The sequence below is a fragment of the Talpa occidentalis genome, unplaced genomic scaffold (genome assembly GCF_014898055.3).
Source record: "Talpa occidentalis isolate TD23 unplaced genomic scaffold, MPIMG_talOcc4v2.1, whole genome shotgun sequence".
NCBI classification, from domain to species: Eukaryota; Metazoa; Chordata; class Mammalia; order Eulipotyphla; family Talpidae; genus Talpa; species Talpa occidentalis.
Genome location: NW_026555331.1, coordinates 65,359,581 through 65,387,250, shown reverse-complemented (window position 1 = coordinate 65,387,250; position 27,670 = coordinate 65,359,581).

Sequence of the window (27,670 nt, the reverse complement as noted above, 5' to 3'; positions counted from 1 at the left end):
ATTTTTTTTTTAAGATTTATTTTTATTTATTTATCAAGCACTGGGTACAGTCAGAAGCACAGGAGGGTGAGAGAATTCACCAGAGCCAGAGCAGGGAGCAGAACAGGCAGAAGGACCGAAGTACACTGCTGAGGGGAGCAGCGGGCGGCAGGAGAGGTCTGCGCGCCATGTGGGACCCTCCTCCAGCGGCCAGGGAGCAGCCGGGGATAGAACCGGCGCTGCAGAGGCTGCGGGCAGCTTTGCAACTCAGAGCTCAACCGCTGCGCCACCGGGGAGGCCCTCATCTATATTGTTAATGCAATTGATAAATAATTGCAGACAGAGGGTTGACAGTAGTAGAATCCTAAATGCTGATGCTCAGCCATAAACAACTGTTCTTTGAAAGCCCTTTGTAATTTTGATTTCTGTGTTGATTTGGAGTAAGTGCACTTTAGTATTTTTTAAATTATCATTATTATTTAAATTGAGGTAATACTGATTTACATCATTGTTTACAGTTTGGGAGTAGAGGGGTCCCCCTTTCACATATCGCTACCATTGTACACCCCCCAACAAAGCATCTACAGTCCACCATCAAGTCCATAGTGCTCCCTCTCTATTTTGTTCTCATCCCTCTTATCTGATCCTTTGTTGAACTCTCCAAGTACTATGGCTGAGATCTTTTAAAATGTTATTTCATTCATCCATACAGTCAACATAGGTCTATTGGGTGCATTCTAGGTGCTGGGGAAATATCAGTGAGATATATTAGATAATTGTTCATGGTGCTCATTCTCGTTAGGTTGGGAAAAATACAAATATTAAATGTACTTTTAGGTAGGTTAAAGATATAAAGACACAACAAAATATTAACAATAAAGTATGAGAAAACTAGTTCAATGGGATCCACATATTTTAATTTTTCCATCCTAATTTATCCATGTTTGTATATCAGTGGTAACACAATGTATGTGGTAAGGTTTGGGGAAGAATCAGGAAGAACATGAGACAAATTGATTGGAGATCATAAAGTCAGAGTCACATCAAAAGTGAAAAAATGATTTCTATGTGTCACTGCATGGTCTTTTCTGCTAAAATATTTGCTAACCAACAGACTCATTCTTTAATACCAGCAATTTACTAAATGAAAACAAGTTTTATTCACCCACATGAAATACTGGGTTTTTGGAAACAACAGGAGAAAAACACAAAGCCACAAGAAGTAGTTTCAAAGGCATCAATTGTAATGTTCCCTCAAATTACCTTGTCAAGCACTTAGACTGATCTGCCTAGGAAATAACAGAAGTTAAATTCTTATACGCTTTGAAATGGAGAGGAAACCATAATTCCTTGCTTTTCTGTATTTGGTGAATGTGTGTGGTAGATGTCTATTGCAAAATACAAGTCAATGCTTGCAATAAAACATTTTGTCTCACGCAGAACAATAAACTAAAGAATAGCAGTTACCGAGTTTGGTTTGCTACTAGCGCTCTCCTTTGAAGACACATCATTCCCAAAGGGCTGCAAAGCCAAAGTGGAGAAGAAATAGGAATCAGAAGACCTGTTTCTCAGCTTTAACACTTAGCACAAGAGCTTGGGCAAGTTATTTAACCGCCTTGAACTTTACATTTTTCACCTGAGATATAGTGGCAAAAATACCTGCCTTATAAGCTTGTGAATGATCACATTAGAGGAAGTGTAAATAATTCAGTATAACTAGATACTGGGGTGAGTTTAGGGGTGGGGAACAGGGAAGCTGGAACAAAAGGCTGAGTTCCACTGATAAAAGGCACAGAAGACAGTACCAGGGACAGAGTTTTTTTCCCTAAGACTTATTTATTTATGCATACAAGAGCTGGGGCATAGGCCAGAAGTGTGGGGCGGTAAGAAGATTCACCAGAGGCAGAGTGGGAAGCAAAACAGGCAGATTGATTGAAATGCACTGCTGAGGGGGCCAGTGGGTGACACAGGAGAGGTCTGCTGTACCATGTGGGTTATTTCACTGGCCAGGGATCGAACTGGTGCTGCAGTGGCTGCTGATAGCTTCATAGTGCTGAGACTTAACCCCTTGCACCATCAGGCAGGCCCAGGGCTTTATTTTATAATGCTTGCATCAGAAATTTGTGATTGAAAATCATATATTTATTTTTACATCGAATTCTTAATATTTTTATTATTTTTATTACCTCCCCATGCAAACAACATGTTAAGGTGTCCTCAGGAAAGTTTACTTTAAGAGGGCCTGTTGGAAAGTGTGATGCCTCCATTCCCTTCTTTTATTTTCAGGAGAGCTTTGGCTATTTGGGGTTTTTGGTGATTCCATATGAATTTCATCAATAATTATTCTATTTAACAGACTTCAAACTCTACTACAAAGCCATGATCATCAAAACTGCATGGCATTGGAACAAGAACAGACACACAGACCAATGGAATCGAATAGAAAATCAAGAAATAAACCCACAGATTTATGGTCAACTAATCTTTGACAAAGGAGCAAAGGATATGCAACGGATCAAAGAAAGTTTGTTCAATAAATGGTGCTGGGAAAACTGGGTTGCTACATGCAAAAGAATGAAGCTGACTACTACCTCACACCATACACAAAAACCAACTCAAAATGGATTAAAGAACTAGACATAAGACCTGAAACCATAAAATACACAGAAGGAAATATAGGTGAAACACTACGTGATATGCACATCAAAGACATCTTTACAGACACATCACCCAAAGCAGTGATAGTAAAGGCAAAGATAAACAGCTGGGACTACATCAAATTAAAGAGCTTCTGCACAGCAAAAGAGACAATAACTAAAACAAAGAGAAACCCCACCGACTGGGAGAACATTTTTGCACCCAACACTAATGATAAAGGACTGATCACAAAAATCTGCAAAGATCTGATGAGACTCAACAACAACAAAGAAAATAATCCAGTCAAAAAATGGGCAGAAGAGCTAAAAAGAAACTTCTCTGAAGAGGAAATGCAAATGGCCAACAGGCATATGAAAAAATGTTCAACATCACTTGTAATCAGGGAAATGCATATCAAAACTACCAAGAGATACCATCTTACACCAGAGAGAATGGCACATATTAAAAAAACTAGCAACAACAAATGTTGGCGAGGGTGTGGAGAAAAAGGAACTCTTCTGCACTGTTGGTGGGAGTGCAAACTGGTCCAACCACTATGGAGAGCCGTGTGGAGATTTCTGGACCTACTAAACATAGAGCTTCCATATGATCCAGCAATTCCACTCCTAGGTATTTACCCAAAGGACACAGAAACATCAATTCCAAAGAGTACCTGCACCCCTATGTTTACAGCAGCACTATTTACAATAGCTAAGCTTTGGAAACAACCCAAATGCCCAAAAATAGATGACTGGATCAAGAAGATGTGGTACATATACACCATGGAATATTACTCAGCATTCAAAAAAGATAAACACATGCAATTTGCGGCAACATGGATGGCACTGGAAGGGATCATGCTCAGCAAAATAAGCCAAAAAGAAAAAGAAAAATACCGGATGGTCTCACTCATAGCAGAAATCTAGAAAACTTAAATAAGGGACCAGGAAAAAGAATAACTATAAGAAAGTGAAAATCAAAAACAACAAAAACTATGAACCAAAGACACTCTATAATGGGTGGGGGGTGGGGAGGGGAGGGATTGGGGTCAAAATAAGGGGGTTGCAATTGTATGGGGAATATAAAATTAAAATTTATAAAAATTAAAAAAAAATCTTACAATCAAGGAAATAAATCACAACAAAGCAAAAGCTTAAATAAAAGCAGGTAAAAATAGTAACACTAGACTAAATAATGAAGAAAATACACGTGATCAAATTTCTTACATGCATCAGCAGAAATCTAAAATTTTCATTTTGCAATCTAGATGTACACTCTTCAATATTAGCTACTATTTGCATGGAGCTATTGACCACTTGAAATGTGTCTAATCCAAACTAAGATGTGTACGTGTAAAATACACCCAAGATTTCAAACATTTATTTTGAAGTGAAAAATGTAAAAGTCTTATTCAAGTTTTATATTAATTTCAAGCTGAATGATAATATTTTAGAATAGTGTACAATATAATGTATGGTTTAAATTCATTTCACTTTTTAAGTCTTTTAGTGAGACTACTGGGGAAAAATGAAACTGCATATGTGGCACATATTCCATTTTATTTGGAAAGCATTGTTATAGATTATTCTAGAGAAGTACTAGAAACAGACACTTCAGCTCGGTATCACTTTATTTTTTGCTGGTACTCCTGAAGAATGATGAAATCTATGAAAATAGAGATTAGATTTATCTTCATAATTCCTTGAGAAAGTGAAATTGTATTCAAGTCTACAAGCATAAGCATCTTTGTGTTTATGCTTTAAAAAAGTGTAGAACATTGGGGAATTGAAGTGGACCCCAGTAATACCAGTGACAAGCTTGAGCCCTGAAATGACTTGTGTCATTTAGTGTGCTCTGATCATGGGTCTTTGTGTACCAGTGTTCATCCTGACAAACTCTCTAGAGACCACAGCTGGGTGTCTAGGCATCAGAAACAAAGTTGGCCTGCACATCAGGTGCCAAAAATGGAGAAATCTGAATGTTCACAAAGGCCCAGAATCTGTACAGGGAGGAAATGTGAGCAGATCCTTTTCAATGATAACTTCTTAGCATGATGGGACTTGCTCTTTTTTTGTTTTTAAGATTTATTTATTCATGCATATAAGAACCTGGTTACAGGCCAGTTGTGGGGGTTGAGAGGATTCACCAGAGACAGAGTGGGAAACAGAACAGGCAGATTTACTGGAATACACTGCTGAGGCGGGCAATCGGCGAGACAGGAGAGGTCTGCCACGCAGTGTGGGATTCTCGCCGGCCGGGATCCAACCCGTGCTGCAGAGGCTGCGGACAGCTTCCCAGCGCGGTGCTCAACCTCCTGCACCTCCAGGGGAAGCCCCATTTTGTTTTTTAGTACATGAAACAAAGTGGCATATACATATTTGTGAAAAAGCATTTCCAGAATCTCTGTTATTCACTTTTTTGGGGATTATACATGTGGAACATAACGGCCAGTTTTGGAGTTATGGTAATAATCTCTTGTATGTGCACAAAAGTGAAAAACGAAGTGAGACAACTCTGAAACTTGATATTGACAGGCAACCCCTTCCTGCTCTCTTCCAGTTAGAAATAATTTTACAAATCATAGAGTTCTAATAAAAATACAAAAGAGGTATTTTTTCTATCACATGTAAAATCTTAAATGGTGAGTTTTATCAGCTAAAATATTTTTTTTAATAATAAGAACCTTATGTGGTAGTTCATTTCACTAACACTACCATAAAAGAGCAAGTCGGGCCTCCCCTGGTGGCGCAGGCAGTTGAGCACAGCGCTGTGAAGCTGTCCGCAGCCTCTGCAGCGTGGGTTCGATCCCGGCCTGCCGACGAGGGTCCCGCATGGTGCAGCAGACCTCTCCTGTCTCTCCTGCTTCTCCCCTCAGCAGTGTATTTCACTCAGTCTGCCTGTTCTGTTCCCTGCTCTGTCTCTGGTGAATCCTCTCACACTCCCGCGCATCTGGCCTGTGCCCCTTTCTTGTATAAATAAATAAATAAACAGAAAAATAAATAAATAAATCTTTAAAAAATGAAATCAATAATTAATATCTAAGATAATAATTTGTGTATGATAACATCAATCCCTGTTCAGGCATGGAATAGTAAATGGTTATATCCTCATTCTTTTCCCTGGCAATAAAGAAAATGAACAAGGAAAAGCTTTCCTTGGAAGGTTTACGAGCTCATATCTACCAAAACCTTGCTGTTTCTTTGTAAGAATAGAAAGAAAACCTCTTTATCAGCTGTAAGGGTTGAAAGTGTTAGGATAACGAAACAAAAAGAAAATAATCTTCAACCCCACCTGCCATTTTGACCATGGTCCTCCTGTGAAAGATGTCCCTGGTATGGCAGTGGGTAAATTCACAAGTGATTTTAAAATCTGCACTCACTGGCTGGTGGTCTCAATAACAGGCATATACTCCGGGCTAGAACTTTGTAATTAACTGCTGGCACAGGATTCTCAGTGAAAGATGGTGATGATTCAAAGCCATGTTCAAAAAAGAGAGCTACTGGAGTAATAATAATAATTGAACCCCTAAAGTTTTGATAGCTGGTGTGTCAATTTGGCATTGCTCTTCTCTTGAGCTGTTAAGGATGTCAGATTTTATTCTGACAAACAAAGAGGGGAGGGTCTCCCTGCATGATGTGTTCAGGTCTGAAGAGCTTAATGATAATCACACACTTCAGGGTCTCTGCCAATCCCACAGGAGCAATTAGCTAATTGTCCAAAAAGCCCTTTGTAGTGAAAATGCTCAGAGTAAGAATTTCAACACATGGGCTTCAAACGGTGGAATGACAGGACTATTCAATATTGACCTAATGATACCAGGCATAAAAAATGTGCATTATGCATTGCATATTTAGCTATATCACCTTTCCCTTGCATTCACAAACTTTTTTTTCCATGTTTAATTCTGCTTAATTCATACAAAGAGTTTTTCTTTTCAAAGTGCCATCATTAATATTGTCATTTTCAACAAAATACATTGTTAAAAAGTCTTTAATTTTTTAATATATGCTTGCTGACTTAATCTTTTTCTGACATTAAAGAGCAGTTGAAATAATACAGGTGGAGTGGAGTGTAGAGCTATTCATGCATTTGCCCAACGCCACACAGCAGGGAAGCTATGAGAGGGTTTGAAATGGAATTTTCTGATACCTAATCTAGTGCATATTTAACATTGCAATAGAGCCTGTGAAAATGAAACAAGAACACCTTGACTGAGGGTTAGGCCACAAACATTCTTAAAACCTGGATGTCAGGAAGCACAGTGGTGACCTTGTCCAATATTCACTTTCAGCCTGTCTGTGGGTCATATTCTAGTGGTTTGTGCTATGCAAGTGACATCTAGAATGGAGGATATGTTTAGTGTTGCTTCGGTTACAACACTTCATTGCCTCCAAAATAGAATATGCCCATCTGGGATCACCTGATGTTATAAGGAACAAGCATAGAATAATAAAAAAATAAGTCACAGGGTTCTTGCAAGAAGCAGTACTCCAAGGCTTACCATTTGGACATTCATAAAAGCAATTTATGTCTTTGCCATTTAATTTCTACTGCATTGTCTTTTCTGGCCCTTTTCTTTTTCAGAACAAAAGTTGTATAATTGAAAAAGTGGTTATTTTTACTACTAGGTTGGTAATTTGGATACCAGATCTTTATCATAAGGAATTTTTCACCCTCTCCTCAACAGAAACAGATGGTGACAATAGAAGCGTGACTGGTGATGTTGGAGGCCAGACGGGGATGCTTTGATCTTGAGGCCCACGATTCCATTTCATGGGGTTGTTGTGGATGAGCACAACCTTGGGGCTCCAAGCCTTGGATTTGAGATCTTCTCTTACTACCTTTGGGCAAGACTTAATCCTCACAGAGCATCAATTTTTACACCATAAATTAGAGTTATAATAATGCCAATTTTACAGTATTGCTATAAGATTATGTGAGCCAAGAGGCATAAACATGCTATGTAAACATTCCTCATATATTAACTACCACCAATTCTGTCTCAAATCTAAAGTCAATTAGAAGCAGGGCTACAATCTGCTAAATTCCAAATTTGGAACATGGAAGATTCATTACTTATTGATGCAGGCATGCAAAGTTCATTGTTAAGGAATTCTCAATATTTCTGTACAGGATGCTAAGAGAATTTTTTTTCAATAATTTGACTTACTTCAATAAAAATTATTTGATATATTTAAAGTTCTGAAAGGGACAATTGTTTCAGTCACCATAAATTGGGAAAGATTGTTTTTCCTGAATTTAACAGGCATTTTGACATAATAGGCAAAGCCAAAATCTTTGGTCTCCAATATAGGGGTAACGCTGCATCTAACATGAGAAATGACCAGCTGTTAACACAGTGCACAAGTGCTTTGGTTTCTTCATAGTCTCAGTAACACTTGTCATCATCTGTTTTGTTTTTTTCCCTATACTTTATACCCATCTTAGTAAAAGGAAAGTGGTATTTCCTTGTAATTTTAAGTTACATTGATGGTGATTAATGCAGAAGATATCTTCATATGCATATTGGTCATTAGTATGTATTCTTTGGAGAAGTATTTATCCAATTACTTTATTCATTTTTCATCTGGATCATATTCTTTTTTGACTTATAAGAGCACTTCATATATTCTTTACATATATAAGTCCTTTCTCAGATAAATGGTTTGCTAATATTTTTTCCATTCTGTGGGCTGTCTTATTACTTTCTGGATGGCTTCATTTATAGCACAAAGTTTTATATTTTCATGATACCCTACTTATTGCTTCCTTTGTATCTTATGATTTTGGCCTCCTATCTAACAAGCTATCACCCCATTCAAAGTCACAGAGATTTACGCCTTTGTTTACTTTAAGATCTTTTTAAAAAATATTTATTTATTTTCTAACAACTTTGTTAATTTTTGAATGGTGTTTTATTTCTCTCCTCCAGTGTAGTCCCTGTAGCTCTCCCACCTCCATGGCACCTATGGTCCCTCGAGCTCTTCCCTTCCTGTTTTGACCCCTCTCCCTCCCCTGCTGTCTGCCTCAGGTCTATGTCAGCTTGCAAGTGTTGTCGTGTTCCTAACCTGTTGTTCAGTTCCTTTATATTCCACATAGAAGTGAAACCATCCAATATTTACCTTTTTCATTCTGATTTATTTCATTTAGCATAATCCCTCTCAGCTTCCTCTGTGCTGCCCCAAATGGCATGAGTTTATCTCTTTTAATCTCTGAGTAGTATTCCATTGTATATATATACCACATGTATATATATTACCATTGTATATATATACCACATGTATATATATACCACATGTATATACATTCCATGTATATATATGTATACCACATAGTCTGCAACCATTCATCTGTTTTGGGGGCACCTAGGTTGTTTACATATCTTGGCTAATTTATAAATAGAGCTGCAACATTATTGCAGTCTTTATAATTTTAAATATCACAGTCCATGTCTTTTATTTATTTAAATCTTTTAAAATTTCTTTCAGAAATGTTTAGCATTTTCTTGTGTGCAGTCTTTTACCTTATTAAGTTTATTCTTAAGTATTTATTCCTTTTGATGCTATTGTAAATGGATGTAAATGGAATTCTTTTCTTAATTTCCTTGTCAGAATGTTCATTGTTAATGTACAGAAATTGTGTTTGCTGCTAATTTACGGAATTCATTTATTAGCTTGGATCATTTCTGTGTGAGTTCTTTGGGATTTATATATATTTAAGGTCATGTCATCTGATATAGGAATAGTTTCATTTCTTCCTTTCCAATTTAGATGTTTCTTATTTCTTTTTCTTGCCTAATAGCTCTGGCAAGAACCTTAAAATATAATGTTGAATAGCAGTGATTAAAGGTGGTGTCCTTGTTTTTCCTGATTTTAGTGTGAAAGCTTTCAGTCTTTTATAATTGTCCATTATGTTGATTGCAGATTTTTCATAAAAGCCCTTTATCATGCTGAGGAAATTTCCTTCTATTCTTAGTTTTCTGAGAGGTTTTTTTTTTTTTTTTCTTTTCAATGAAAGGGCATTGAATTTTGTCAAATGCTTTTTTGTTTGTCAGTTGAAAGGATTATTTTCCCCCTTCAGTAACTTAGAAAACAGATTTTTTTATGATAGACCACATTTGCATTTCTGAAAAAGGACACAATCATTTCTGGAAAGTGGTGTATATCATTTTAGTGTGATGTTGGATTTAGTTTGCTGGTATTTTCTTGAGAATTTTTGCTTCTATATTCATAGGGTATATTGACTTACAGTTTTTTTTTTTATGGATTCTTTGTATGGATTTGACATCAGGGTATTATAGAATGAATTAAGAACTATTGCTTCCTTTTCTAGTTTTTTGAATAATTTAAGAGAGATGAAGTTTAGTTCTTCTTTAATTGATTTGTACAATTCACCAGTGAAACCATCTGATATTAGGCTTTTTTGGTTGGCAGATTTGGCTTTTTTTGCTTGATTCAGGCTCTTTAATTGTTAGTTATTTGCTCATTAGTTAGCCTAGAGATTATAATCAATATTCTAATCCTCATTCAATCTATTTTGAATTGATGCCAACTTAGCCACAATAGCATACAAAAACTCTGCTTCTATATAGTTCTACCCTTCAATGTCATTATTGTCACAAATTACATTTCTCTACATGTTCAATAACATATATTATTATTTCATGCTAGCATAAGTACTATTAAGTAAATTTGTCTTTTTTTTTTAAAAAAAGAGGATATGCAAGTCAAAAATATAACAATACTGACTTTTATATTTATCTTAATAGTTGTTTTTACCAGAGTTCTTTATTTCATTGCAAATTTGAATTACTGTTAGTGTCCTTTTATTTCAACATAGGGAACTCCTTTATTCCTTACACTTCTTGTAGGACAGGTCTAATAGCAATGTCTTCCTTTGGCTTTTGTTTATCTAGGAATATCCTAATTTCACTTTCAGTATTTGGAAAATAGTTTTGACAAATATAAAAGTCTTGATTGACAGTCATTTTTCTCTTGGCACTTTAACATTTTCATCCCACTGCCTCTGGTCTCCATAGTTTCTGGTTAAAAATTGGCTAAAAATCTTATTCAAATCCCTTTTGGATGATGAATTCAATTCATTCTTGCCACTTTCAGGATTTGTTTTTTGTTTTTGTCATTTGAGTTTTTGACTATAATGTGTCCCTATATGGCTATGTTTGCATTTATAATTCTTGGGATTTGATTAACCTAGTGGATATATAGATTCATATATTTTATCAAATGTTGTGTTTTCATTCATTTTTCATTAAAATGTTCTTTCTGTCCCTTGTATTAAACTTGACATCTATACCAGTCAATTAGTCATTTTTTAAAAACAAAATTCAGTGTTTTGAGTTAGGGGCAATATGTTTTCTGCTCTTTTAATTAAAATAATATGATATTTACATGTGAGTGGTAGACAGGAAATAGCAGAATTGACAACCACTATTTTAAAACAAAAATAAAGCGCAATGGAGATTCATGTGTAACAAAGGCAGAATGGTTTCTTGTGTGTGAAATATTTTTGAAAATTTTTTTAAAAAATTATATTTACAGATCAAATATTTTTTTTTTAATTTTTAAATTTTTAAAAAAGATTTATTTATTTATTTATTTATACAAGCACTGGGTACAGTCAGAAGCATGGGAGGGTAAGAGAATTCACCAGAGCCAGAGCTGGGAACAGAACAGGCAGACTGATGAAATACACTGCTGAGGGGAGCAGCGGGCAGCAGGAGAGGTCTGCACACCATGTGGGACCCTCGCCTGGCAGCCAGGGATGGAACCGGCGCTGCAGAGGCTGTGGGCAGCTTTGCAACCCAGTGCTCAACCGCTGTGCCACGGGGGAGGCCCAGATGAAATAGTAAGATCTACTCATCTTACTATTCATCTTCTTGATTGTTAATTTAAAATTTTTCTACTACTCCAGTCATGAAGCCCTCATCTCTGATTTATTTTAGGCTTGTAGAATTAATGTGGAAGAAATCCAGTATTAGCAGTTTCGAAAAATGCACCACTACATTTCTCTAAGGATACTTAAAATCCTTTCGTTATATAGAGTAGTTCTTAAAAGTAAAAGGTGGGCAGAGAAAAGACTGTTACAAAAAAAAAAAAAAGGCATTATAGAGACAGATTATACCCAGAGCAAGATATTTTCTTCCCTTTTAACCTTGGTATGACATCTCTATGGAGTGAGTTTTTATTCTTGGAATCCCAGTGGTAGAGAAAATCCTTAGATGCTTTCTCAACCAAACTTGAGATTTATTGGGCCTCCCAGTGGCGCAGCGGTTGAGCCCTGGGTTACGAAGCTGCCCGCAGCCTCTACAGCGCCAGTTCGAACCCCGGCCGCCGGGTGAGGGTCCCACATGGCTCACAGACCTCTCCTGCTGCCCGCTGCTCCCCTCAGCAGTGTATTTCATCAGTCTGACTGTTCTGCTCCCCACTCTGGCTCTGGTGAATTCTCTCACCCTCCCGCTCTTCTGACTGCACCCAGTGCTTATATAAATAAATAAATAAATAAATCTTTAAAAAAAAAAAAAAAAGTTGAGATTTATTTTCTTAAATTCTGTTTCCAATCTTTAAAATAATGTATTGTTTTAAGTAGCATATAATCTACTTGCTACTCAGGGTAGCATGTAGCCAGTGTAACTATTTGTGGTAGAGATATTATTTTTCATTGGTCTACTCAGACAAAATTTGTGCACAAGGCAAGACAAGGGGGCCTACATTCCATTTTCCTGAGGCTCTACACAAAACAGAATACTGCACCGTGACTGAGGGTCCAGTTCCTATAACCATTCATTCCCGCCCATCATATTTGCCATTCTTTTTAGATAGAATACTGTTTTAGATGATGATTATTTCAGTTAAATTAATAGGTACCAGCCTCCCAATAAACTCTTTCTTGGGAGTGTACTATTATTTTTATATTTTAAGTATGAAATATACAATCTATGCAAATGCGCTGGATAAATTGTCTCTGCTTTCACTAGTGAATTTATACAATTTATCTCAAGACATAAAAAAATTGCTTTAGTAAACATAATAATTATATGTATTAATAGCAGATTATATATATATACTCGGAATAGTGGACTGGCAGATACCAATTCATTCTCAGTGCTGCACTGCATCAACCACAAATATTAACTGGCTAAATACACTTTGATTAAAATAAGAAATGTGACTTATTTGTAAGAACATGGGCAATTGTATAATTTTTGCTATACAAAAGTTAAGGAAAACTTTTCCTTACTTCCAAATCACGGTCATACTTTTTGTATGAACATTTAAATGTATCATTTTAGGCAACTTATTTCTTCAAGGCATCAGATTATTTTTCCTCTATGGTAATTTTTTCAGTATATATTTTACATTTCTTGTATCGTGAAAACGGTGTTAGGAAACCTTGCCTAAGGAAAATAGTGCTCTGTTTCATATCTTGTGTTTTTCTACTTCTTTCGTTATTCTCCACACAGTTTCTATTTTTCTTGATTGAAAGCTTCATTCTTCCTGTTTATTTCCTCTGTACTCTCCCTCCCTGCATATTCACTGTAGGTCAGTATTGCCGTTCCCTGTCTTGGTTCAGGGCATAGAATTCAGAGTGGTTGCCTCAGCTCAAACCTTAGCTCCACACTAAACCACTTTGTGCCACTTTATTTATTTTTTTTAGTAAGTTTTTTTTTTTTAAGATTTATTTATTCATGCATACAAGAACTGGGGTACAGGCCAAAGTTGTGGGGGATGACAGAATTCACCAGAGACAGAGTGGGGATCAGAAAAAGCAGATTGACTGAAATATACTGCTGAGGGAAGCAGTGGGCAAGTCAGGAGAGGTCTGCTGCACCATGTGGGTTGTGCCCTGGCCGGGGATCGAACTCACACTGCAGTGGCTGCAGTGTTTCATAGGTTGCGTTTTAACCCCTTGCACCACCAGGGAGGCCCTGTGCCACTTTGTTTTAAATTTATAAAATAAAGATGAAAATAGTGCCAACTTTCTAGGGCTTTTGTGAAGATGTACCCTATGAAATACTAAGAAGAACATAAACATTATTTAAGCCTTATTCATGTTGGTTGTCACTACTTCTGCTCTCAGTCACATCTGTACCCAGTGTAAGAGATATAAACACAATCGCAAATCATTTAAGTTTGGTTCCTAGTTTTCCCAGGTTGAAAAATAAAATTTCTAATTATTTTCTATATTAGGAGCTATTTTGAGTGCTTGAGATGCACCAATATACATAACCTTTATTTTTTGAAAATGAATGAATTTTTTAAATTGATGTCACATTCTTTAGGAATAGTTTCTAATCAAAAGAGGACCCCACTGGCCTAAATGAGACCATACTCCTTCAAAAGACAATTGTCTTCCTTCCTGATTCCTGGGAAGATATATTATTTTATTATTTTTTAAAGATTTATTTATTTATTTATTCAAGCACTGGATACAGTCAGAAGTGCGGGAGGGTGAGAGAATTCACCAGAGCCAGAGCAGGGAACAGAACAGGCAGACTGATGAAATACACTGCTGAGGGGAGCAGCGGGTGTGGTAGGAGAGGTCTGTGAGCCATGTGGGACCCTCGCCCGGCAGCTGGGGATAGACCTGGCACTGCAGAGGCTGCGGGCAGCTTTGCAGCCCAGTGCTTAACCACTGCGCCACCAGGGGAGGCCCCTGGGAAGATATTTTAAAATAAACTTAGATTCCTTAGAAGCATGTCAAAGTCCCAGAAGGACACTTTTGCTTGAGTCAAGTAGTCATCTTGCCCAGAGGGCTACTGGTACTTCTAAAATGATCAAGAAAAATCTTTCTTGAAGATAACAGGTTGTCTCTAAAAAAAAGTAGTTTGCACATCCAAGCTCAGTCACTTTCCTGGTGTGTTATAAATGATTAGAATTAAGTGGTATCAAGAACAGCTAAGGAATGTACAACTTATGCCAGTTCATTAGATGAGGCTGCCTAGGGCAGGCACCTTTCTCTCTCTTTCTCTCTCTCTCTCTCCAGAAGCACTTTAGTTTATTGCAGAAGTCTTGACATCTGGCCTAAGAACAACAGATTTGGATAATAAATACAAGACAGCTCCAAACCTTAGGAAGTCAATTCAACTTGCAACTATAAGACATATAGGGTCAGAGGGTGTTGTCAGGATTGGGGTGAGAGAAATGGCAACAAAAACATTGTTCTTCCCTCCTTTCCCTCCCTCGCCTCCTCTCCCCTTCCCTTCACATCCTTCTCTTCCCTTCCCTTCCTCTCCAGTCCCCTCATACCATTTTTCAATTTAGCTTTGAATTTCTTTGGATTTTTTTTGACAGATTGAAATGATAGTCAGTGTAAGGGTGCTGACCCTTGACTTATTACCTTTAGAGACATCACTAGGATTTCTGCTATGGTGCTATGGTGCCTACAAATATCTTTCCAAATCCCTGTTTTATAAAAGATGCCGACCTGATTGGTGGTTTCTGATGAAAGACGTGCCTGGAATTTGAAGACAGGTTTTAATTTGAAACTTGTATTTCAGAGTGAAAGAGCCCAGAGAAAAGCTTGATTTCTAAACTGTCTGAGCTGATATATTTATAAAATGTCACTTGATGGCTTTAAATTGTAATCTCCTGTTTCTGAATTGGAATATATTCACATTTGTATGATTTGTCCCAAGTAAGTTGGTGCCTCTGGAAGGTAGAGCCATATATCCAAGTGAGCCCTGGTATTGGGAGAGAAATGATTCTGGGGTGCACAGGTCTCAACCTCAGAACAGACACCGCCCTCTATATGGTAGAATAAGGAGGTTCTGATAATCATCTCTCCTAAATACAACTATGGAAACATTGAATTTTGTTCTCAGGAAATTTCAGCTGTTCATTGCTGGTGACAGGAAATTAAAACACAGATATTTTTTAAAAATTTATTTATTTTATACAAGAGCTGGGGTACAGGCCAGAGGCGCAGGAGGGTGAGAGGATTCACCAGAGACAGAACAGGGAGCAGAACAGGCTGACGACTGAAATACACTGCTGAAGGGAGCAGCGGGCAAGAGAGGAAAGGTCTGCTATGCCATGTGGGAATCTCCCTGGCCGGCCGGGAATCGAACTCATACTACAGAAGCTGCGGACAGCCTCACAGCTGCGCTCAACCCGCTGCACCACTGGGGAGACCCGAAATACAGATATCTTACTGTTATTTTGGTAACTCACTGCCAGGGTGAAACAGAGACAATAAGGGAGTTGAGCCATGGCAGCAGCCATACCAATCAGCCAAACAAGCTGGAGACCAGGCACGGGCAGTGAAGTACATGGACCATGGGTGGGGGTTTATTTTCAGTGAAGTGGGGAGTGTGGATCTACTTGCACATGGGCACTGGGACTGTGGGTTCAGTCATGGAGAATCTGGTTGCTGGCAGCATGAGCAGTGGGGCTCACATCTCTCTCCTTGTTGTGCGGGGTGGGAGGGGGAGAGGGAAAGAGATCTGGTACACACACCATGTGTGTGCCCCACATGACAGAGAAGAACAGCAGGAGATGGGGGTCCTATAATTTGGACTCTGTGAAGCACTAAACAGCTTATTTTGCAGAGGAAGGAAGAAGAAGAAACAGTATAAATATCTCTGACTGGAATAACCCTCTATCCTCAGACTGAGATTGAAACTTCAGACTCCAGCATCCCTCACCTGCTGGCAAGTGATGGTGCTTAAATAAAGACAGACAAATGAAATTAAAGCCACTGTGCCCCAATTAGAAAAAGTAAATAAAGCAACACACTTGACTAGGAAACAAGTATCACAAGATGGGAAAACTGAAAGAGAAAAATGAAAATTCAGAAATCTATATGAAGGACACAGAGTTTGAGGGCCTAACAGGTTTTAGAGGGACAATTTTTTTTTTTTGATTTAACATGGTCCTAGCAGTTCAATCAAAGATATATAGACAGGTGAAGAATCTTAGAAAAGAGAGACAGAAACAAACAGAGTTCTTCACTAAAGAGATCAAAGGTGTTAAAAATATGAAAAGAGATAATGAATGACAGGAGGACAACTATGAAAAATACATTAAATAGACTTAAGCTGGTGAAAGAGAGAATTTCAGAAATTGAATATACAAGCATGTAAATGACCCAAGTGGAAAAGAGAAAGAAATAAGATTTAGGAAAAATGAAGAAACTCCAAGAAATATCAGCTTCCATTAGGAGAGGAATCATAAGGATAATAGTTGAGAATTTCCCCAACCTAAGAAAATAATTGAACATGAATTTCCAGAAAGTCTATATTTCTAAATGCAAAATGATATACACCAAGACACGTCATGTTTAAATTATCAAAACTCAAAGTAAATAATCCAGTCAAAAAATGGGCAGAAGAGCTAAAAAGGAACTTCTCCAGAGAGGAAATGGAAATGGCCAATAGGTATATGATAAAATGTTCAGCATTATTTGTAATCAGGGAAATGCAAATCAAAACTACAGTGAGATACCATTTTACACCAGTGAGAATGGCACATATTGAAAAAACTAGCAACGACAAATGTTGTCGAGGATGTGGAGAAAAAGGAAATCTCCTGCACTGTGCAAACTAGTCCAACCACTATGGAGAGCTGTGTGGAGATCCCTCAACCTGCTAAAGATGGAGCTTCCATATGATCCAGCAATTCCACATCTAGGTATCTACCCAAAGGACACAGAAACATTAATTCCAAAGGGCACCTGCACCCCTATGTTTATGGCAGCACTATTTACGATAGCTAAGCTATGGAAATAATCCAAATGCCCAAAATAGATGACTGGAGCAAGAAGATGTGGTACATATACACCATGGAATATTACTCAGCAATCAAAAAAGATAAACACATGCAGTTTGCAGCAACATGGATGGAGCTGGGAAGGGATCATGCTTAGCGAAATAAGCCAGAAAGAAAAAGGAAAAATACTGGTCTCATTCATAACAAGAATTTAGAAAACCTAACTAAGGGACTAGGAAAAAGAGTAATTATAATAAAGTAAAAATCAAAACAACAGGCAACTATAAATCAGAGACACACTATGGGGGAGGAAGGGGAATAGCGACTGGGGTCAAAATAAGGGGGAGGATTGTGTGGGGACTATAACCAAGATGAAAATGCATACATTGTACAAAAATGAAAAATACTGTAAAAAAATATATTAAATAAATAAATAATAAAAAAAGACAGAGAAGGAGAAGCTGAAAAAAAAAGAAACAAAGACAAAAAACAAATATACAATTCAAGCACTATTGATATCAATGAGGAAATGGGTAGGATTAAGTTCAATATCTTGCTCTTGGTGATAAAATAGGGTTAGACGGTTTAAAAAAAAGCCTTAATTTGAACCCCAACACTAAATCTAACCTAACTCTCATCCTAACCCTAAGCCTAAAATTAAGCATAACACTAATCCTAACCCTAACCTCACTCCACTATCTCTAGAACCCTCACTCTTAACATTGTGTTATAATGAACTATTAGTTCCTGATTAATGTTATTTGGAAACTAGTGAATTTTTTTAATAAAAAAAAGTGTTTTGCACTGCATAAAGATAATTGGTGAAAAATAAAGTGATTTCATTATATAGATTGATGACTTCAATGAATGACCAGATAATATGTCTTTGGGTTAGTAGGTTAAAGAAGATCTTTTAAATGTGCATTTGTCATTTATGCCTGTTTCATCTACTCGTCAGGTAGAAAGCTAGTTGTAGCTAGAAGATAGAGCATATGTAAGGGGAACAGAAATGGTATTTTCATTTTTAAAGTTGCATTGGCATTCTTAAAATTTGTTCTTTTTTTGGTAATACCTTATCTTACCTCAAGGATACTAGTAAACAGCAACTATGTTTTACCACTGAAATAAGTTCTGTCAAAATATCAAATTAGTTACCTAACAGTCTGGCTACCAAAAATAAAAAATATTAGGTGTGTTCTACCCAAAAGATGGCAAGATGCAAAGGAGAATGAAAAACATCAGCGATGCAAATGGATTTGCTATAAACTGAAAGCTCATTTAAAAAATGATAGATTTTTCTCCTTTGTAAGACAAACACCAGCTGTAGGGTCCATGGAAATTAAATTTCACAGTTTCATATTCAAAGACAGTAGCAAAGGAAATCAAATTCAACATCCACAAATCAGCCAAGTAAATAAGACAAAATGAAGTAGAAGAATGCACTTCTGTGATATTGTCCATCTCCAGGATTTTGCCCCACTAGCATTCACAATAGGTTCCTACACATCACATGGGTGCTTAATACCTACTTGTTGATTGAATGAAGGAAATAAATTATCACAATTGATCTGTATGTTTCAGTAGATTTAGAGAGAGACTTTTAGGATATTGATGAACCATATTATATAATTTTAGCAAAACTGCATTTTTTGAGAACATATGGAGAGAATTATATACTTTTTATGTGTTTGGATTTTTTTTTTTCTCAACTGACGGAGACATAAGTTACTTCAACTCATTAAGAGTCTAAACATGTTAAAACTCAATCTTTGGTAAAAAAAAATTCTCCAACATAAGATTGGTTTAAGAAGAGTGATTGGACTCAAACTTTGGCAACCACAGTTGCCTATGTAAATTGACCAGGTTATTTAAGTTGTTATTAAGTGGAAAGGGGAAAAAGAGGAATGCATCAAAGCAGGTTATAACCTTTCCCAGTGTTTGCTCATTTATAGTAAGAAAGGGTCACTACACATCCATCAAAAGGTAATTTGGTGCTAACTCAGTTACCATTCTCTCTGCTCTTTCTTTCACATGGCCTGAATACTAAGCTTTACTGTGTGTCTAAAGTTGGACGCAGTGCTTCACAGAAATATTCCCCTGAATATATATAACACATCACATCATTCTCTTGCTTAAATTCTTGCCCTTTTTTGTCCTCAGAATAAAATTTTAGACTCTTGATACTTTTTTCTGAGATCTTCCATGAATATTCTCCTGACTATGCTGTATCATCTTCCATTATTTTACTCCTCAATCAATAAACTTCAGTCAGTATCCTTTTCTCATAGTACTTGATTCTCTTTCTTTTCATTGTCATAATTTATAATCATATCCTTCTCTCTGAATACACACACACATATACACACACAGACACATCGATGTTATATTCAGTTCCCTTTCTTCCACTCTATCTAAATGATCTCTTTCCATCAGTTTTGTTATATCCATTCAGGTATAATTCCTCCAAAAATTTTCTCAAACTCTCCAGTTTGGATCACTCATTTTTTTTTTTTAACTGCAATAATATTTATAATACAGCAAGAGAATGTCACACCATTGATATTCCTCCTTGTGTATATTTTTATTTTAGTTCATGCTTATAATTCTGTCTCCCACTGTATTCCAAGTGTCCTTGGAATCAACGGTCATTCCTTCATTCATTTCACAAGTGTATATCCTCACAGTATACCAGGTTTTGGAGGACAATGAACTGACCAAACAGAAACTGAATTAAGCTAGTTCAAAAAGGGGAAAATAGAATATACTGTTGGAGATAAGATTGGAATAAAGGTTTATAAGTGTATGATAAACATCTGTATAACCTAGGATGGAGATAACATCAAAGTCAAAGACAGAGGACATAGGCCTTGCATGTATTCACCATGCAGTAAGTATTTTTTTGAGTGCCTTCTCTGTGTCAAACACTGTTGATTATGCTGAGCTAGTACAGTGAGAGCTGCCTTCTCCCCCCTTGGGACTCATGAGGACATTACAGGCCTGGAGGCTGACACAAAACTAGAAAGTGGCCAAACTGAGATAAACTTTGAAGGGAAAAAGACACTTAAAATGTAATCAAAATGGTTTCTCTGGTTAGGGTACCATGAATCAAATGGCAATATTGGGAGGAAAGACTTATGGGCAAGGTTTACAAACTGGACACTATGTTTGCTTCAGTAGAGGGTGATGGTAAAGTCGACAAGTAGAAAACCACTTCGGCAATGAAAATGTGAAACTAGAGAATAATGGACATGCCAGGGTTTGAGTGCAGGATAAGAAAATAATTGTAGGTGCAAAAAAAGCAAAGAGATAAACTTGGCAGACAGATTTCAAAAAAAGAGTTCAACACGTTGCTCATATTTACCTTATCTCTTCCTCTTCTCCCCAAAAAAGAAATAGAAACTCAGTTATCTCAAATTCATATGAAGATATATGAGGTACATGCAGTTGGTTTCTTAAATGATACACTGTATCACAGGGAAAAATTGTGGTTTCAAAGATGGGGATAGTTGAGGCATCCCAAAAAGTTTATTTTCAATCTTAAACAAGTCCAATGGCCTCATTCTTTTTCTCACAGGTGACTATCCTCTGGCTGAAGTTGATGTGGCTAATTTATTTTTTTTAAAGATTTATTTATTTATGTATACAAGAGCTGGGGTGTAGGCCAGCGGTGCACGTAGTTAACTATTCTATGAATATATAAGTCACTCAAACTTATGTATACATAGAATAGTTAACTATGTGGCTATTTTGAGACACAGCTACAGTACAATTCAGGACTTTGGATTAAATATTACCCTATTTCTTCAGTTATCTTTTCAATAAATAAATGCTCCTTGATGCTTAAATCTACTAAATGTATTAACATCTTAGTGGAAATTATTTTTTCAGTTTCTTCTACTAATAGGAAGAAACGGTGGTGCAGCTGAGGGTACTGAGTATTTGGTTTGTGTGAAGGAAGTGGAGGAGAACCCGATGGAAACTGAGGTGAGAGACACTGTCCTTCACATCTCACCACAGAGGCCATGTTCGGTGGGATGTTGTGTAAATAAAGCACCTGGAGGGCGGTGCTTGATACCAGACAAGTAAGACAGCACAGCTGAAGACAGAGAAGTCGCTCCGGGACCGTGACGGCAAGTAGCCCCTTCCATGGGCTTCCGTCAAATCTGCCCTGTCGATGCGCACTACTCTGTGCCTATTGCACCTCTGAAATCATTTATTTTAAAATGCTGGAGTTGGGTTCCCCAGGGAACGCATTTTATGTACACTAGCCCCTACGACTCACATTCATTAAGAAGGGTATTGGATGACAGTGATACAGCCTTGGTCAATTCCTATTTTACTGTCAGACCCTCATCTCTGATCATTAATGGTTCTAATTGTCTCAGCATTCAAAGACAACACATTTGAAAGCAAGGTGCTTCCTGGGGCCTCCCAGGTGGCGCAGCGGTTGAGCGCTGGGTTGCGAAGCTGCCCGCGGCTGCGGCGCCGGTTCGATCCCCGGCTGCTCCCCGGCCACCAGAGGAGGGTCCCACATGGCGCGCAGACCTCTCCTGCCGCCCGCTGCTCCCCTCAGCAGTGTACCTCTGTCCTTCTGCCTGCTCTGCTCCCCGCTCTGGCTCTGGTGAATTCTCTCACCCTCCCGCGCTTCTGACTGTACCCAGTGCATGTATAAACCAAACAAACTAAATAAATAAAAAACATGCCTCTATTAAAAAAAAAAAAAAAGGTGCTTCCTGTGTTTCTGGCTCAGGGTTATCCTGGAATAAAAGCTAAGTGACAACCCAAGCTACAGCCAGGAGCGCTCATGTGCTGACTGCAGCGTTCTGGCACAAACCATGTACAGGAGAAGAAACTACTACCAAAAGGGACAACTTGTTTGGCATACTGTTTAAGGGACTGGCTTTAAAATAAATTGATCTAGGGGGCGGAGCAACATGGCGGCGAGGAGACACTGCGAGTAAGATCTCCCATTAAAAAAAGTGAATAGGGAGGAAAAGCGGCAGGTCCCAGTGAGAACTGGGACACGGAAGATAAACGGGTGACGCCAGCGAACTGCCCGAAGAAGAAACTGGCCATAAAAGAGGACTAGAAGGGAGGGAAGCGCAGAACCCTGCTCCCCTCCCCCGCCCACAGAGGCGGCACTCTCCGACCCGCAGAGAGGAGGAAAAAAAAAACAAACAAAAACGACCAACAAGAACAAACGACGCAGCAAGCGGGACTGTGCGTGGAAAGGAACTATTGCAGCCACCACACCCCGTGAACGGGAGCTGAGGCGAACCCTGCAGGATCCGCCGCGGCGGTGAGCGAACGGCTCCAGGCGCCATTAGAGAAGAACAAAGACCCCGGGAGACGCGCACACAGCCCGGGCTGCCGGTAAGCCTGCGCGGGAAAGCGGCGCATTCGGCGTGCACTTGAAAAGTAAGTGCACACCTGGATCGCAGCTGCCCAGGTCCCCGCGCCTGCGACCTAGGCTTGCTGGGAGACGACCTAGGCTTGCGGGGAGACGCACGGAGGTCCTCACTGAGGTGAAGGTCCCTCCCTGAGTGAGCAGGAACCAGGCGCCCAGGCACGGGAGCTGTGCAAAAGGCGCCCTTCCCGCGCCACTGAACTGGGCTACAGCCCGCGTCCTGGAACTGAGGGCTTTGAACTGAGACCCGAGGCACGAAAATTCGGGGCGTGGTTTCTCCACGACGGTGGGGCACAAGGCAGACACAGCACCCCAAAGCTGTTGAGGTGTACCCTACCATTCCCGCTCTGTTCGCTGTCCCACGGGATGGGGGGAGGCGAAAAACAGCCCCCCAAGGACAATAGGAGAGATCTCTGGCGCCACCTAGCGACCAGGAAAAAAAAGTCACTAACACCCTATAAAACAGGACATTTCTTAAGACTGCTTGAAAAGGGCAGAAGGTTTCTGGAGGACCCAGTGGCCAGCCGGGAAGTTATTCCACGCTAGGCCCCTTCCGACCAGCAGTCTGAGCCCACAGAGGGAGCAGGCACCCACGTCCGGGGCAGACCGGGTGCGCAGAAGAGTGTGCCTGAAACCGGAGGCGCAGGGACTGCATCCCGCTTCGCCATTTGAGAACAGGGACATTTCTTCAGTAAAAACTGCCTAAAACCAGCAGAAAGCTCCCCCAGAAGACAGAGATGGCTCCTGGAAGAGCCAGAGGGGAGCGGAGAAGTTCACCCAAGATGTCAGTCAGTCCGAGCAACACAGTGTCCCAACGCATACGACAAATTAGAAAACAGACAGTAGGGAGTAGAAGAACCACACGCAACCTAAAAACTCCTCAGGAAAGAAGCACACCACAAAAAGAAAACCACTCCCCAGATTGCAACGACAGCAACTTGGAAGAACTTCTGAGCCTTCCAGAAAGAGAATTTAAAATTGCCATGATTAAAAAAGTGATAGATCAGAAGAAGGAAATTGAGTCCCTAAAGAGGGAAGTAAGAGAAATGCAGGAGATCAAAGAATTAATGGAGGAACTAAAGAACTCTGGGAAAAGCAATGAAAGCAGAATAGATGAAATGGAAGAACGAATAAGTAATCTTGAAGACACAGAAATAAAAAGAACCAAAACAGAAAAGGAAAGAGAAGTACGAAGGAAAAAGAATGAAGAAAGACTTCGGGAACTATCTGACTCCATGAGGAAAGGAAATATAAGAGTTATAGGAATACCAGAAGGAGAAGAGAGAGAAGTAGGAACAGAGAAAATATTCATGGATATAATTGAAGAGAACTTCCCAAATGAGAAGAAGGAGCTGAAAATTGATATACAAGAAGCAAGAAGAACACCAAACTTCCACGACGAAAGGAAAAACACAGCAAGACACATAATAGTAAAGCTCCCAAGAATCCAGGACAAGGAAAAAATAATGAAGCTGACAAGAGGGAAGAAACAGATAACATTCAAAGGAAAGCCAATCAGGCTGACATCAGACTTCTCTGAAGAAACACTACGGGCAAGGAGAGTGGAGGGACATAGTCAACAGACTCCAAGAAAACAGATGCCAACCAAGAATACTCTATCCCGCAAAGCTCTCTTTCCTCCATGAAGAAAGAATATGGACCTTCCCAGACAAAGAGAAACTCCGGAATTTCATTGCGACTAAACCCCCACTCCAAAAAATACTACAAGGAATCCTAAAGCCAGAACCTCAGAGGGACGAATAACAACGAAAGAAGAAAAAAAAAAAGTTATCAAAAGAATAAATAAATAAAATCAAAGGAAAGACAAACATAATGGCAAATACAGATGCTAACATATCAATATTAACTCTAAATGTAAATGGACTAAACTCTTCAATAAAAAGACACAGAGTTGCAGCCTGGATTAAGAAACAAAACCCAACCTTTTGCTGTCTCCAGGAAACACATTTAGCTACAAAAGATAAAAATAGGCTCAAAGTCAAAGGATGGAAAACAATCCTACAAGCAAATGGGCCAAAAAAGAAAGCAGGAACAGCTATACTTATATCAGATAAAACAGACTTCAAACTCAAAAAAATAAAAAGAGACCCCAATGGTCACTACATTATGATTAAGGGGACAATACTTCAAGAAGAAATAACACTCATTAACATATACTCACCAAACGAAAGAGCACCAAAATATATCAGACAACTGTTGTCCTCTCTGAAAACAGACATCAGAGAAAACACATATGTAGTGGGAGACTTCAACACACCACTATCAACAATGGATAGATCAACAAGACAAAAAATAAGTAAAGAAACTAAAGCTCTAAATAAGGACCTAGAGCATTTGGGCTTAACAGACATCTATAGAACACTAAACCCAAAAAAAACGGAGTACACATTTTTCTCAAGCGCACACGGATCATTCTCCAGGATCGATCACATACTGGGGCACAAGACAAACATCAACAGATACACCAAGATTGAAATCATACCAACCATCTTTTCTGACCACGAAGGCATCAAACTAGAAATAAATCATAAAAAGAAGGCAAGGAACTATCCTACCTCATGGAGACTAAAAGCCACACTACTGGAAGACCACTGGACTAACGAGGAGATCAAAGAAGAAATTAAAAAATTCTTTGAATTGAATGACAAGGAGGACACCAATATCCTAAATGTATGGGATGCAGCAAAAGCAGTAATAAGAGGAAAATATATAGCAATAGAAGCTCACATCAAAAAACAAGAAAGAACTCAAAGAAACAACCTAATCTCGAAGCTCAAAGATCTAGAAAAAGAACAACAAAAAAACCCCAGAACCAGTAGAAGAAAAGAAATAATAAAAACCAAAGCAGAAATAAATGAAATTGAAACTAAAAAAACAATCCAAAAGATCAATGAAACCAAGAGCTGGTTCTTTGAAAAAATAAATAAAATAGACAAACCCCTAGCCAGGCTCACAAAGGAAAAAAGGGAGAAAGCACAAATACACAGAATCATAAATGAAAGAGGAGAAATCACAACGGACACAGCAGAAATCAAAAGAATAATCAGTAACTACTATGAACAGTTATATGGAAACAAGTTCAACAATCTAGAGGAGATGGACAAATTCCTACAACTCTACAATCACCCAACGCTAGATAAAGAAGAAATAGAACACCTAAACAGACCAATTACAAGCAGCGAAATTGAAATGGTAATTAAAAACCTCCCCAAAAACAAAAGCCCAGGACCTGATGGATTTACAAATGAATTCTACCAAACATTCAGAGACGAATTAGTGCCTATCCTTCACAAACTCTTCCAAAAAATTGAGAAGGAAGGGACAATACCAAACACGTTCTATGAAGCCAATATTACACTAATACCAAAACCGAATAAGGACAACACAAAAAGGAAAACTATAGGCCAATCTCCCTAATGAACACTGATGCAAAAATCCTCAATAAAATTTTAGCTATCAGAATCCAACAATGTATCCATAAGATAATTCACCACGACCAAGTTGGATTCATTCCAGGGGCACAAGGATGGTTTAACATCCGAAAATCAATCAACGTTATCCAACACATCAACAAAAAGAAATATAAAAACCATATGATAATATCAATAGATGCTGAGAAAGCTTTCGACAAAGTGCAACACCCATTCATGATAAAAGCCCTTGAAATTCTTGGGATACAAGGAACATACCTCAACATCATAAAGGCCATCTATGACAAGCCAACAGCCAGTATCATTCTCAATGGTGAAAAGCTGAAAGCAATTCCATTAAGATCTGGAACAAGACAAGGATGTCCACTCTCACCACTGCTTTTCAATATAATACTGGAAGTCCTAGCCAGAGCAATAAGGCAAGAGAAAGACATCCAAGGAATCCAAATAGGAAAAGAAGAAGTCAAACTATCACTATTTGCAGATGATATGATAATATACATAGAGAACCCCAAAAACTCCACAGAAAAACTAATTCAACTCATCAATCAGTTCAGTAAAGTGGCAGGATACAAAATCAACACACAAAAGTCAGTAGCCTTCCTATACACAAACAATAAATCTGAAGAAGAAGAAATAAAAAAAACCATCCCTTTTATTATCGAAACAAAAAAATCAAATATTTGGGAATAAATCTAACAAAAGAGGTAAAGGACCTTTACAAAGAAAACTATAAAACACTGTTAAAAGAAATAGAAGAAGACACAAAGAAATGGAAAGACATCCCCTGCTCATGGATTGGAAGACTAAACATTATTAAAATGGCCATCCTACTAAAAGCAATATACAGATTCAATGCTATTCCAATCAAAATCTCAATGGCATTCTTCAAAGAAATAGAACAATTATTGATGAAATTCATATGGAATCACCAAAAACCCCGAATAGCCAAAGCTCTACTGAAAAAAAAAGAAGGAAATGGAGGCATCACACTCCCAGACTTCAAACTCTACTACAAAGCCATAATCATCAAAACTGCATGGTATTGGAACAAGAACAGACATACAGACCAATGGAATCGAATAGAAAATCCAGAAATAAACCCACAGATTTATGGTCAACTAATCTTTGACAAAGGAGCAAAGACTATGCATTGGAGCAAAGAAAGTTTGTTCAATAAATGGTGCTGGGAAAACTGGGTCGCTACATGCAAAAGAATGAAGCTTGACCACTACCTCACACCATACACAAAAATCAACTCAAAATGGATTAAAGAACTAGACATAAGACCTGAAACCATAAAATACATAGAAGGAAATATAGGCGAAACACTACGGGATTTGCACATCAAAGACATCTTTACAGACACATCACCCAAAGCAGTGATAGTGAAGAGAAAGATAAACAGCTGGGACTACATCAAATTAAAGAGCTTCTGCACAGCAAAAGAGACAATAACAAAAACAAAG